This window comes from Rhipicephalus microplus, chromosome 4, assembly GCF_043290135.1.
Source record: "Rhipicephalus microplus isolate Deutch F79 chromosome 4, USDA_Rmic, whole genome shotgun sequence".
Taxonomy (NCBI): Eukaryota; Metazoa; Arthropoda; class Arachnida; order Ixodida; family Ixodidae; genus Rhipicephalus; species Rhipicephalus microplus.
In genome coordinates this window covers 122584258-122597920 of record NC_134703.1, presented here as the reverse complement: position 1 = coordinate 122597920, position 13663 = coordinate 122584258, and the positions used below count along the sequence as shown (strand labels likewise).

The 13663-nt window shown below is 44.5% G+C and overlaps 1 long non-coding RNA gene across 1 annotated transcript; it reads left to right on the top strand.

Annotated features, from left to right (window-relative positions):
• Positions 1 to 8574: 8574 nt before the first annotated feature.
• On the top strand, positions 8575 to 9881 carry LOC142814591 (uncharacterized). Its single transcript, XR_012894955.1, has 2 exons — positions 8575 to 8894; positions 9171 to 9881. It is a non-coding gene; the product is annotated as an uncharacterized LOC142814591 (long non-coding RNA).
• The last annotated feature ends 3782 nt before the right edge of the window (positions 9882 to 13663 follow it).

The following is a 13663-nucleotide window of genomic DNA, read 5'->3' as shown; positions in this document are numbered from 1 at the left end:
GACTACACGGGTTTCTTCATGGGCTGAGCGGGCTGCATCATCGGCTAATTGATTTCCGGTAATACCGATATGTCCAGGCAGCCATTGATATATAATATCATGCCCTCGTGCTAGAGCTTCATGATGGCAATGTCTTATTTTTTGTACCAGTTGGTCATGACTTCTCCTACGCATGGCAGACTGCAAACTCTGAAGCGCTGCCTTCGAATCACAGAATATGACCCATTTTCCTGGACGTTCTTGAACGAGATATTGTAAAGCAGCCCTTATAGCAGCAAGCTCTGATGCCGTAGATGTAGTCATATGCGACAACTTAAACTTGATTGTCATTTCTGCAGCCGGAATTACAGCGGCACCTGATGAGCTGCTGCATGAGACGGACCCATCAGTGTATATCTGCGTTCGGTCTAAGTACAACTCATGTAATAAAAGCAGTGTTGCTTGCTTCAATGCTACTCTGGAGTGACTGCTTTTTTTTTTGATTCCCGGAATTTTTAGACGTACTTGCGGCTGGTCGAGGCACCACAAAGGACAAGCCGTTCTCGCAGCTGGCGTATATCCTGATGGAATGCTGTTTAGGTGCTTGGCTATGACGTCTGAAAACGTAGCACGTGGTCTTCCGGAAGGTAGAAGGGCCAAGTGGTGGTCGGGGACACGGCTAGCATGTCGAATGTGCGCTCTGAGGCAATCCACAACTATATATGTCCTGACCGGATGGTCTTTGGCAAGCATGATTGTGGCATAAGTAGAAGCGCATCGGGGCAGTCCTAGGCAGATACACAGTGCCTGACCCTGCAAACTCTCCAATGAATGAGTATTCGATTTGCAAGTGTTAGTCAGTACCGGCAAGCTGTAGCGCAATAGACCCAGAAATAGGGCCCTGTACAGCTGTAGCATGGAGGCCACAGAAGTTCCCCATGCTTTACCGCACAAGAATTTCATGATATGCACAATAGATAGCAGTCTCTTCTTCAAGTACGCACAATGTGGGCTCCACGAAAGACTTCTGTCGATTATTATGCCCAGGAAACGATGCGTCCATGCATATTTGACACTCTGCCCATTGATGTAAACAGGGTATGGCGTCATTGGTTTGCGTGTAAACGCCATCAACGCGCACTTCACAGTTGATATATTTAGGCCTTGTTTCTGAAGGTAGGCTGTTGTGAGGGTTGCTGCCCGCTGTATTCGTGCACGCACCTGAGGGCGAGTAACTGCAGCACTCCAGAGGCAAATATCATCGGCGTATATGAATAGGCACACCGACTTTGGCAGAACCTTCACCAGACCAATGAGGGCCACATTGAACAATGTGGGGCTTAAAACACCTCCCTGAGGTACTCCGCAGTAGGTGTAATGTTGGGCAGTTGTACCCTCATATGTTTGTACAAAGAAACCCCTGCCAGTTATATAATCTTTTATCCATTGAAACATTCGTCCACCAATGCCCATTGCTGCGAGAGAAGTGAGGATGGCATCGTGAGCTACATTATCATATGCACCCTTCACGTCAAGAAAGAGTGCCACTGATATGCGCTTGCGACTTTTTTCTTGTTGAACAAATGTCGATAAGTCAAGGACACAGTCAATGGAGGAGCGGCCCCGACGAAAGCCTGCCATGCAAGAAGGGTATTTGGTGTATCGTTCCAAGTACCACTCGAGACGAAATAGAACCATTCTTTCCATCACTTTTCCGAGGCAGCTTGCGAGGGCAATAGGGCGATACGCTGTCAAGTCCAATGGTGATTTTCCCGATTTCAAAAGTGGTATTAATCGACTTATTTTCCATTCTCGGAGAACACTGCCGCTGAGCTAGGAGTTGTTGAAGCATGTTAAAAGTTCTTTTCTGGCTTTTTGTCCAAGGCGCCCTAACGCACTATAAGTAATACCATCAGGACCTGGCGATGACATGCGCTTAGAAGCGACTAACGCACCTTCCAGTTCTTCCATGGTGAACGGAATGTCCATTTCTGGTAATCGCGTCTCAGGAACGATCATGGCGTCGATGTTCTCGTTCATAATATTCCCGGCAACTCTCGTGCAAAATTCTTCAGCCACCTCGAGTTCTGTTTTTCCATGATGGAGTGCCAAAGCTTTAAAGGGGTGCCGTTGTTGTGGAGAAGAGCGAAGACCACGAACTGTTCTCCGGATATATGACAGTGGTTTATGAGGGTCTAGAGATTCACAGAATGCTTTCCAGCGTTCGCTTTCCAGTTTGTAAATGCGTCGTTGAATCTTTTTCTGGAGCCGCCTTGCTTCCCTCAGATCGTAAATTGATCTTGTGCGTCTGTATCGTCGTTCAGCACGCCTTCGTATAGCTCGTAATTTTTCCAGTTCGATGTCAAACTGTGTTACTTTAGACGAAAATGGTAGTTTACGTTTGGACGCTTGCATAGCTTCCACTACGGTATTTTCTAGGCTGCAGGCGAGGCAAGCGTTCTCAACACGCGATGCAAACATCGACCAGTCAGTGCCAATTGCAACACCGGAAAAGAAATTTTTTATGATACCATCGATCATCACGTAGGTGGGTATGTGATCACTCCCATGAGTCTCAATATCGCAAAACCACTTAACTTTGTGAGAGAAGCACCGTGACACCAATGTCAGGTCAAGGCAACTGCCATACGTGAGACCCCGCAGATATGCGAGGGTACCATCGTTCATGATGGAAAGGTCGTAATCGGAAGCGAATGTAACAATGTTCCGGCCTCTGGCATTCATCCTAGTGCTCCCCCAAAGCATGTGATGGGCGTTGAAGTCACCGGTGATGATCCAAGGCCCATCGGTTCTCATTAAGATGTCTTTTAATCTGTCGCAGTCAAATCGCGATGACGGAGATATATATCCACCAATAAGCGTGAACGAAACTGCATTCTTCTTCACACGAAGACACACGTACTGATTGTCGTCATTTGAACCTATTGGGTGCGAAAGATAAGTCAAGTCTGTGCGAATGTAAACAATTACTTTGCTTCGTTCTTCGCAAGCGGCTGAACAAAAAGCTTCATAACCAGACAATCTATAAGGCGTTCATACGTTTGGTTCACATATGACAAGTATAGGGAATTGATTGGCCCGAACAAATTGGCGAAAGTCTGAGATACGGGACTTCATGCCTCTGGCATTCCACTGAAAAATCGACGCACTTTTAACTTCAATGCGGAAGATGAGATTTTGTTGAGCCATTGTGCTTATACGAAGTTAGCAAGAACTGGATTCAGTGCATCCAGTATTTGCAGTGCACTCTTAGCAGACGGAGATTGTATGCTGCTCAGTAGCGTGCGAATCGTGGCAATTAATGATTGCACGATTGCAGCCACTTGCCTGTCTTGGTTGGAAAGATCTCGAACCGGGAGCGCGGACTGGCCGTCATGAAGCTCCTTCGGTGCGCTTGATGCTGCTTCCCTTTGAAGTGCAGGCCACTCTGTCGCAGTTAGGGTATGCTCACTGGCTTTGTCCTTTACAGCCTTTCCCACGGCATGTGGTCTGGGAGGCAAAGGAGGTGGTACTGATGAGGGATCACGCAAACGTGTCGAGGAGGTAGCGGGCGTCCTCTAAGACCGACGTCGACGTGAATGACGCCTTCTGACTTTAGCTGCGGCTTCTCGATGAGATGAGCCGTAATGAACCAATTTTATAAGCATTACATATGTACTCCCATGATACAGCCGTCACGTCGGGTTAATTTCATTTGTAGTTAGGCGCCATCCGCTGATTTTTTTATTAATGTAGCAGTGTCCAGAGCTACCATCCTCATGGGTGCCAGCGCTTAATATTAGCTCACCGCTTCTGCGGTTGCTAATATACATGTTGCATGTTGTTGTTGGCATTGTTGAACAACTGTAAAAAAAAAACAGGTTATAGAAAACATATGCGGCGGTCTAACACATTTGTTTGTGTGCCTTTGTAGATATCTTGAGCACCATTTTATAACGTTTGGCTCAATAAAAAACTTTGCATCACAGTCACCTTACATCCGCATGCTTTGCATAAGAGCGATTCCCAAGGTACGCGGGACCTGCCAAACTTTTTTTTCATACCCCCATCCCTTCTTCCCCCCGTTCAATGTTATTTACTGCCATGACTTATGCAGGATTTGATTTTTTGACTGCGGCTCACCAGCTGAGCTGAGTTTGAGACTCCTGTTCTAGAGCTTACGCGGCCATTAGCGATAACGCTAGAATCTTCTAAAACACATGTATAGACGCCGAAACACTGTATTGCTTGTCAGATTATCAACGGCCGACACCATCCTCACCGCTTTCAGTTCACGATGTGTATCGCCTATCGTTGGACTGTTTGTTTCCAGTGCACAGGTTCACTCAAATGTATATGTTCAACATTGAACACGCAGCATACAGCTTTCGTCAACGTTACGAACGCAATACAAGAGAAACGCTCAAGTGCTCTTGATTCACTAAGAAATGATTCGTTTTTAGAAAGAAACTCGCGCTTTTGTTGGACGTGATACAGAGATTGTAAAGTATTAATCTGTAAAAAATTCGACCCAAAATTCTGTTTTCTTTGTGGTTCACATGAGGTTGTCACCACTTACACTACTGAAAAAGGGCAACCAAAAGTTTTTACAAACATATAGTTGCGGATCCTACGTCGTCGTATACACTAGATGTTCAAACAGTGCTACCCACCCTAAGAACGAACAAGCAAGAAATCCGTCAGCACACGCCATTCTTCGCACTAAAAACCTAACGCCAGACTGGCAATGATGAGCGATACAAGTGAAAGGCAGTGGCACCTAGCATCTCTGTACAATGGCTACTACTACTCCTACAACTGGTATACTGCTACCGCTACCACCAATACAGCTCCTATACTGGTACTATTGCAATGATTACAACACAAATACTTCTGTCAATGGCACAGCTGCCCCTTCAACTTCGTCGTTTTTCTATTCTCCTTCAACCCCTTCTCCGTCTGCACATCCGCCTTCCCCATCGCCCTCTTCTACGCCTCCGCCTACCTCTTCACTACCGTCTGCGCCTCTGTCTACTCATTCGCCGCCGTTTACGCCCCCATCTATCCCTTCGCCTACGCCTCCGTCTTCTTCTTTGCCTCCGCCTGCTCCTCATAGGGAAAGCGAAGAAAACAGCGAGACTGAAGATTACGAAGCCCGTTTACCTCCATCTGCTTCCCGCAGGGAAAGCGAAGAAGGCAATGACATGGAAAAAGCTAACGACGAAACTGGTGACACACAGTCACCACCGGTAGGTCACGAGACAGAGGAAAATCAGAATGTCGAAAACTGCTCCTCGAAACTGTCTCAGCCGTCGTCGTCATCACCGCTACCGGCTGGTGGGTCTATGTCGCCTGTGCCGCGGCATAGGCAGAGTAGCGAGGCGCTAGCCAGTAAACCCTTTCATAGCCTCCTAGATTTCCCTTGCCTGCCGGGTGATCGTGAAACGCCCGTCACCTATGACGGCGCTGCCTACGTAGGGGTAAGGGTCTTTGTACTTGGCCTTTGAGATAGCCAATTTTGGCGTTTGTTACTAACTTTAGAGGCTATGCCTTGTATTGAAGGAGTTGCCTGTTGAATGACGGCGTCACTTACGTAGGGTTAATTATAATTACGTTTACGCCTTTTGAAACTTTTTACGTTATTTTGTTGCAGATAAGCTCCAAAAACATAAAAACCTATTTGAAGACACCCCTACTTTGGTAGCGCCACCACCATAGTTCCGACGACGGCCGCTTTCCAAGTGACCGCCGATAATCCGGCAGGCAAGGAAAATCTAGGAGGCTATGGCATTTTGTTGATGATGATGACGATGATGATGCCTCCACTATGGCTCTTGCCCACTCAGGGGGATTGGCCAAGAATTGAGGATATGAAATTTAAAGCCTTTCGAATGAAACCTAATACAAACAGGGGAAGGATAAAGCACACGTAAATACAGAAAGAGTGCAATATTTTTTTTTTGCCATTTCGACCAGACAGAATAATATATATCTCGAATTGAAATTGCAGTAACTTCGAACACGTTTAAAATTGATCTTTAGAATTTGCTTAATAATATTATAATAACAAATATGCAAATTAGAATTTAGAGGCGCATTCGTTTTGTTTCACGTAGATAGCTGCAAACGGCATTAAAGGCAATGCTATGGCTGTAGCCCAGAACCGAAGCACCAAAGGAGAGTATATTCGCAATGGTGAAGGGCAGCCCAAGGTTAGCAAATGGGATGGCAAGGAGACATTTTCTGAATAGACTGTAACGGCGACATGACAAAAAATAATGGTCTATTGATTCCATATCTGTACAAAATCTGCATAGGGGAGATATTCCCAGACCAGCCCTGTGTGAATATAGATTCAAAGGTGGCACACGACATCACAGTCTTGTTAGCATGACTTCCAGTTGTCTAGTATGATATCAGCCGGATTTACATCGATATTTCAAATGTCTAAATTCAGAGTATGGTGTTAATGATTCTATGGCATCAGCCCTGAGTGCAAATTTTCGAAATCTTATAGCCGTTAAACTGGGCAGCACCGGATGCACAGAAAGTATTGTGGCATTTAATGTCACTCGAGCTAATGAGTCCGCCATTTCATTTAACTCTAACCCACAATGTCCAGGTACCCATAATAATTTTAAGAGCTTAAGCTGTGGAGGAATTAGCGTAAGGAATGTCCTTAAGGCATCTGATTGAGATTAAGCTGCCAGTGACGTACATACGGAGAGGGAGTCTATAATTATTATTGCAGTGTGGGCGTCCAAAGTTAGTTTTTGTAGTGCTAGAACAATTGCCAAAAGTTTAGCTTCAAAAATAGGTGTAAACTCTGGTAGTCTTACTGAAAACGACCAGTCAAGTGAAGTTGAGTCAATACCTACTCCTGCCTTCTCATCTATTACTGAAGCATTAGTGGCTATTACATTATTTGTTTCCACGTGTGCAAGGTAATCTTGAAAGCGGCTGTCTAGGACCCGGTGTGATTGAAATTTAGGCTTACAGGGAAAAATGGCATCATATTTTATGATGATATTTTGATTTGGCTCGTTTGCTGCTGGTATATCTCGAATTTTTACGTTTATTCTGTCTAGTTGCTTCTGGACAAAAATAATTTGTGGTGTATGAAAACGTGGCCAATGAGCAAGAAAACAAGAGTCTGGGTCGTTAATGAACACATATTCTGATCGTCTTACCGAATAGCTATAAAATTTTCGATGAGCCTGAACCGTCAGGATACGGAATCGACAAGGCAAGGTTGGTTAGCGCGCTTCCTGGTACAAAACATTGTTCGCAACAAACTTAGGGAGCCCAAGGCATAGTCGCAGGGCCTCATGCTCCAAAACAATCAAAGGTTTAAGCTTATAAGCTTGGCCACCTGAGAATAACACACATGCAAATTCCAGAATGGGACTCATTTTGTAAATCATAGGCAGAGTGTCCCTGCGTAGAGCATAGCGTTTGCTGGTCAATCCGAGAATCATGCCTAAGGCACGTTGTGCCTTACATGTCCTACTCTCTATGCGAGGAGTCCAGTTTAATTTATCATTATAAATCATTCCCAAATACTTAAGCGACTCAACATGCGGAATAGGCTCTTCTTCAAAACAAATATTAATTGAGATATGATGTGTTAACGGAAATAGCAACATTGCACTTTTGTATACATTTAGTGACATGCACATTGTCTCTAGCCACCCCTCTAGCAAATTCATATACCTCTGCAGTTTTTTATGTAACGAATGAATGTCTATGTTTGCTGCAAAGAAGGCAATGTCATCTGCATACACATATACATGCACATCCTAGCTGTAAGGGATTGAACTAATTAAGATGTTGAATAATATAGCAGAAAAAACACCCTCTTGGGGAACTCCGCGAGTTTGTTTAAATTTTGGTGAAGCGCCGCCATTCTTAAAGCAATAAAATTATCTTGCTCTCATAAATCATCCCAGCCACGCAATAATATACTTTGGAAAATTCTGGCTTAGAAGTATCTCCAATATCACTGAAAATTCCACACTGTCATATGCTTTGGCTATGTCCAAAGTCACTAGAACAGCATGTTGCCTTCATTTGCGGGCAAGTTGGATGCGGCTTTCTAAATCAGCGTGGGCACACCATATTGAACAGTGTTCTCTGAAGCCAATTTGATTAGGGTTTAATAATTTATTTTCTGTTATCCAGCTCGTCATTCTTTCATGAAGCACCCTCTCAAGAAGCTTTACCATAATAGAAGGAAGGGAAATTGGTCGTATGTTTTCTATGATATAGCCTAAGCCTTGCTTCTTCTGTATCGGAATTATTTTTGCTAATTTCCAATCGTATGGAATCCAGGCGTGTCTTAACGAATAATTTACAGTGTTCAGGAGGCCGCCTGGTGATAATTTAAATAATTTTATCATGGCCGCTGTAATTTCGTCTGGACCGGGAACTGATGAGGGTAAATTCCGAACAACATGTGTTAACTCTTGCAATGTAACTGCAGTAAAATCTGTTATTACCATGGGAGGTCTTAGATCATACAACTTACTTGATGTGAATCGACACTCCAGTTCTTTTGCGATGATTTCCAAAGATTTCTTCATATCATCGGGCGGAATGATTTCACAGACTGCATTGGTTGGAGATGGCAGAATTTTACGCGATCCGAGGAACCTAAACAGGACACTTTTGTTCTTAGGCTTGGAAAGATAGTCATAATGATTTATAACCCCTTCAGGCGCAACGTCCACATTTGTGGACGCCAAGTTCACACCTAGGTGTTTCGAAAATCGGTCTTGAATCTCGCGCGCAAACAATGCTCCCGCAACCTCTGCATCTTGCTGCAAGGACGCGTGGCGCCATCTCTTGCACTTGGTTCAAAATAACATCGTAAACAAAAGTCAAACTGGACGCCTCCACTTTCTATGGCGGGACGCGTAAGTGGCTCTGATGTTTTTATCGTTTACTTCGTACCTTTTTAGCTGGCGTGAAATTTTGCATTTGTCAGTAATAACTAAGATATCCCGCATGCCTTTTAACAATATTTTGGCAATAGGAAATCATTTGTAATGACAGAAAGGTTCAGCTAAATTTCGCGTCCACGAACGTGGACACTGCGCTTCAGTGCCTCCTTTGTTGAAGGGCTGCTATTTCTCTGTGTTTCACTTCCGGCAGCATCAAATGATGTTTACGTTAATATTTTTTGTCACCAGGAATTCAGGATCATGCATCGAGACGACAAAAAGTCGACGGTGAAACAGTGGAAGACGTCCTTAAAAAATAGCCAATGGAGATGTTTCCGATGGAGACATTTCGGACGACGAAAAGGAGGAAGAGAACGAAGAGAACACAAAATTACGTTTTGTTTGAAAAACCATTAGCCTTTTAGTTAAGATCCTGCCGCCCGGTTCTTGGCCGATCCCTCTTTGTGGGTGTGCGCCACACTATCAAGGATCATCATCATCATCATCATCAGCTGAGCGTCAACAAGCCCCAGAAAAAGCGTGGGCGACCAAGCAGTGAGAACCCCCAGGTGATGAAAAGGAAGGCACCCAATGCGTCACCCCTGCCAGTGAGCACTCTTCGCTATGACGGCATACAGCACTGGCCACAGCAAATGAACATACCCAACGCACAACGCTGCAGGAGGGATGGATGCTCATCCAAGAGCCGCGTCCGCTGCAGGAAGTGTGACATTTTTCTTTGCCTGACATCGCAGAATGACTGCTTCGACCTCTTTCACACTGAATAGACTTTTTCTGGTAACTTCTCTCAACATTACTTTGAAAGAAGTTATTTTGAATTTAAATGGAAAGCGTGTTTTCTTCTTTGTCGCTTTTCACTAATATTACTGCTTTGAGGCGCAATGTCCACAAATGTGGACGCTGAGCAAAAATTGAACCAATAAGCATATTTTGCATTTGTTTCGAGTTTCTTACTTTAAAAGGCTTAAATATTGAAATTATGAACAAAAAAACATTTTCACGTTGCGAGATTTAATTCGCGCCTGAAGGGGATATGATACTCGTCTTTAGCTAAGGAAACTGTGTGCTTAAAATTAGCAGCATGAAACTTGTAATCAGACCAATTACGTGGACACTGATTGTACAAAAGTTTTTTCCACGCTGCCTGTCGTCATCGGTAATCCCGTGCGCACTCAGGATTCCACCAGGGACTGTGAGTTGTGCTGTTTGCAGACTTAACTACGAATTCAGCTTTTTTATAGGTTCTTTTAAGCAACGCACTTAGTCTCATAGCCTTTGTGTCTTCTGTCTCTTCAGAATGAGTGGTCAAGACATATTCTATATCTTGTTTGAATTTATTATAATTTATTTATACTCGGTTCTGACTGCATGATAGTGTTGTAGGACAAACAATATCAAATATTACTGGCAAGTGATCGCTCTTGGTGGCACAATCCAAGACAGTCCATGACGAACTAGTGAGGGAAGAACTAACAAAACCTAAATCTAATGCTGAGCGAGACATGCCGCTAATAAAAGTAGGTGTTCGGGAATTGAGGCATGATAAATCGTTATCTACTGTCCACTCACACAATCGTTTACCACAACCATTTGTTGGAAAACCCCAACAAGTATGGTGGGAATTGAAATCTACCACCAGAATTTTATCTCTACAACGAGATGTCAGTGCAACGTCCAAGCACCGCGTGTCTAGAACCCCTGTGGGGAAATATGCACTGACTAATAAGAAAGGTAAGCAACCTGTCAAAGTGATTTCTGAGGCGAAAATTTTGCTCTCCAGTGACATACGCTACGCGATTTTAGCTTTTAGACTTATTTTATAATTAATAAAAAATGCCAGGCCTCCACCTTTCGATGGACGGTCCAGACGGAAAGATTTATATCTATTTAATTGAAAGGTCTGATGTGGTAAAAGCCAGGTTTCTTGTAATGCACTTATATCTGGATTGAATTTCGATGCTAAGAATGACAAAGCGGTTGCTGCTGAATGAATTGATCGACAATTCCAGTGAATAATTTTAAGTGACCCTATCCACAGAAGCAGGGAGAATGATGATATCAAAAGATGCAAGCACAGTTGCTGGTAGAAAAAAAAGATGGAAAGAAGCAGACCTGAAAGAGACGAAGAAGAGATAGCAAGTGAGAAAGAGGAATAAAAAGAATCAAAGAAAGATAGAAAAGAATGAGAAATAGAGAGAAAGTAACAATAGAAAGTGCCAGAAATAAAAATAGAGAGAAAATGAAAGACGTAGAATGAAACAGATAGAAAAGATAGGTAAAAATGAACAGAGAGGATAATATAAAAAGGAACAAATTTAAAGATAAACAAAGAGAAGCAAGTAAAGCCACTTACTTGTGCTTTTCCTTAAGGTTGTGTCTTTACTAGTACAAAGCTACTGTAATTTTTTAGTAATAAAAGCAGAAAGAAGGTGCGTGTTTTTTTTTTCTATTCACCCATATTATATTATTATTGGCTCGAAGCGATGACGATACTTCACATACGTCCTGCCTTTTTTCTTTCATGATGAATTCCTACCTACCAGTTCAATTACTTTTTTTGTAAACGTAATATCTCTCGTAACGTTCTTCCCCAGCCAGTGCAACTCAGTTATGTGCTCGCTATGGGGTGGTGTATTTCGCATCAATATCTGCAGACTTGCGCCAGGGTTATATAACGAGCCCACACGTGGTAGTCTAGGGGCTAAGGTACTGGCTGCTGACCCGCAGGTCATGGGATCGAATCCCGGCTGTGGTGGCTGCATTTTCGATGGGAGCGAAAATGCTGCAGGCCCTTGTGCTCAGATTTGGACGCACGGTAAAGGAACCCAGGTGGTCGAAATTTCCGGAGCCCTCCACTCTCATAATCAGATGGTGGTGTTGGGATGTTAAATCCTATGTATCAATCAATCCGGATTATTTAAACGAAAAACAGGTAGGCTTTGTCAGAATCTGTGTTTGTTATTGTTTCCTCTGAACATGGCTTAAACCCAATGGTTGGTTGGTTAATTAGTTGGTTGTTCCTCAGAATCCTGGCGCAACCCACCACGGGGGATCGGCCATGAAACGGACGGTACCTGATTAGCGAGATTGAATTGTTTTACCAGCCTAATGTTATTAGGATGGGGATGTTTAAACAAACAAAAAAAAAACAGATGGGTAAACGATGCATTAGAAATAAAATAGAGGTAATAAAAAAACGAGCAAGCTTATATGGTTTGAAATAAAGTGAATTTATGCATCAGCGTAACATTCTATTCGTTTTGTTGCCTTTGAAAAAAATTGCCCGCAGCTTCCCTCGGGGGAACACTGAGGAGGATGCGGAGCATATAATTGGTGAAAGGGGTGTTAAAGTGCGACTTACTTGGGCCGATGGCTAAATTTGTTAACGTGGTTGTGAAATGGGGTGTTAAATTGCGACTTACTTGGGTCGATGGCTAAATTGGTTAACGTGGTTGTAGGAGGGGGTGTTAAATGAGTGAACACGTACACACGTATGCGAAAGGGCGGCGCTGGTCGAAGGGACGTCGATCATTGTGTTTGTGGATTCGTTGGAATTCATTTCACCACGACCTTGGACGTCGACGCGCCGTACAAACCAACCGACGAGCGGCAACTGAGCGAGCGAGCGCCGACCTTGAGTATATATACAGCTCGACGGCGCATGCACTGTCAGCTGTTGAATGTTCTCGAAGCGCGACGCCACATACGCGTCCACTGGAGAATCAGGAGAATTGTAGATGTCGAACGCGGTGTGTAGAGGAGGAAGGGTGCCCAGATGGTGGAGGAGTGAAGCGCGCGCGGTGTGTAGAGGAGGAAGGGATGCACAGATGGTGGAAGAGTGGGCGACGGCGCATGCGCGCGCGTCAGCTGTCGAATGTTCGAGAAGCCGTGCGGACGGCGCACTACAAGGCGCGAGTATAAGATGCTTCCGCATCTAAAATTGCATATGGCCTTCTTCGTCCTTGTCCTGACCAAGTGTCGTCATGCGGCTCCTGATCATCGCCAGTGGCACATACGTGCGGCAATATGTACCACTATTATGGTGGTGGTGGTAGTGGTTAGATGAGAAAATGCACCTAATTTCTGCAACCCGATCGGGGGCACCGCGCAGTGCCTGGCTATAATGACGTGCATTACACGCGTTAGTATAGTGGAGCTATAAAAGCAAGAGTAATGCCTTCTCGTGCGGGTGCGGCGATGCGTAGTGGTTAGAGCATCCGCCTCGCATGCAAGAGGTCCGTGGTTCAAATCCCGGTGCCGCGCAGTTCCCAACCGGAAAAAAAAAAAAAATCCGCGTGTTGATGGAACTGCATTAAGAGGCCTGGGGTGCGGCCTCACCGGTAACCACCGCCGAGAACACACTCTCTCACCAGAGAAGGATTGGCCACCCTGGTGCAGTATCTGGCCACTACCTCCCACATGCATACGTCAAATAACTCACGGCCCTCAGTCCCCAGCAGCTGCGAAGCAACTGACCATGGCGGCGGTCAGATCTGCAACGCAGCAGAGGGTGCTAAGAATCTCTGGACTACAGGCCGCCATTGGAACCTGAACTTGGCAACGTTTAACGCTAGAACCTTATCTAGTGAGGGAAGTCTAGCTGAACTATTTGAGGAGCTAGAGGGTGTTAAATGGGATATAATAGGGCTTAGATAGGTTAGGAGGACAGACGAGGCCTATACTGTGCTACAGAATGGGCACGTCCTTTGCTATCGGGGCTT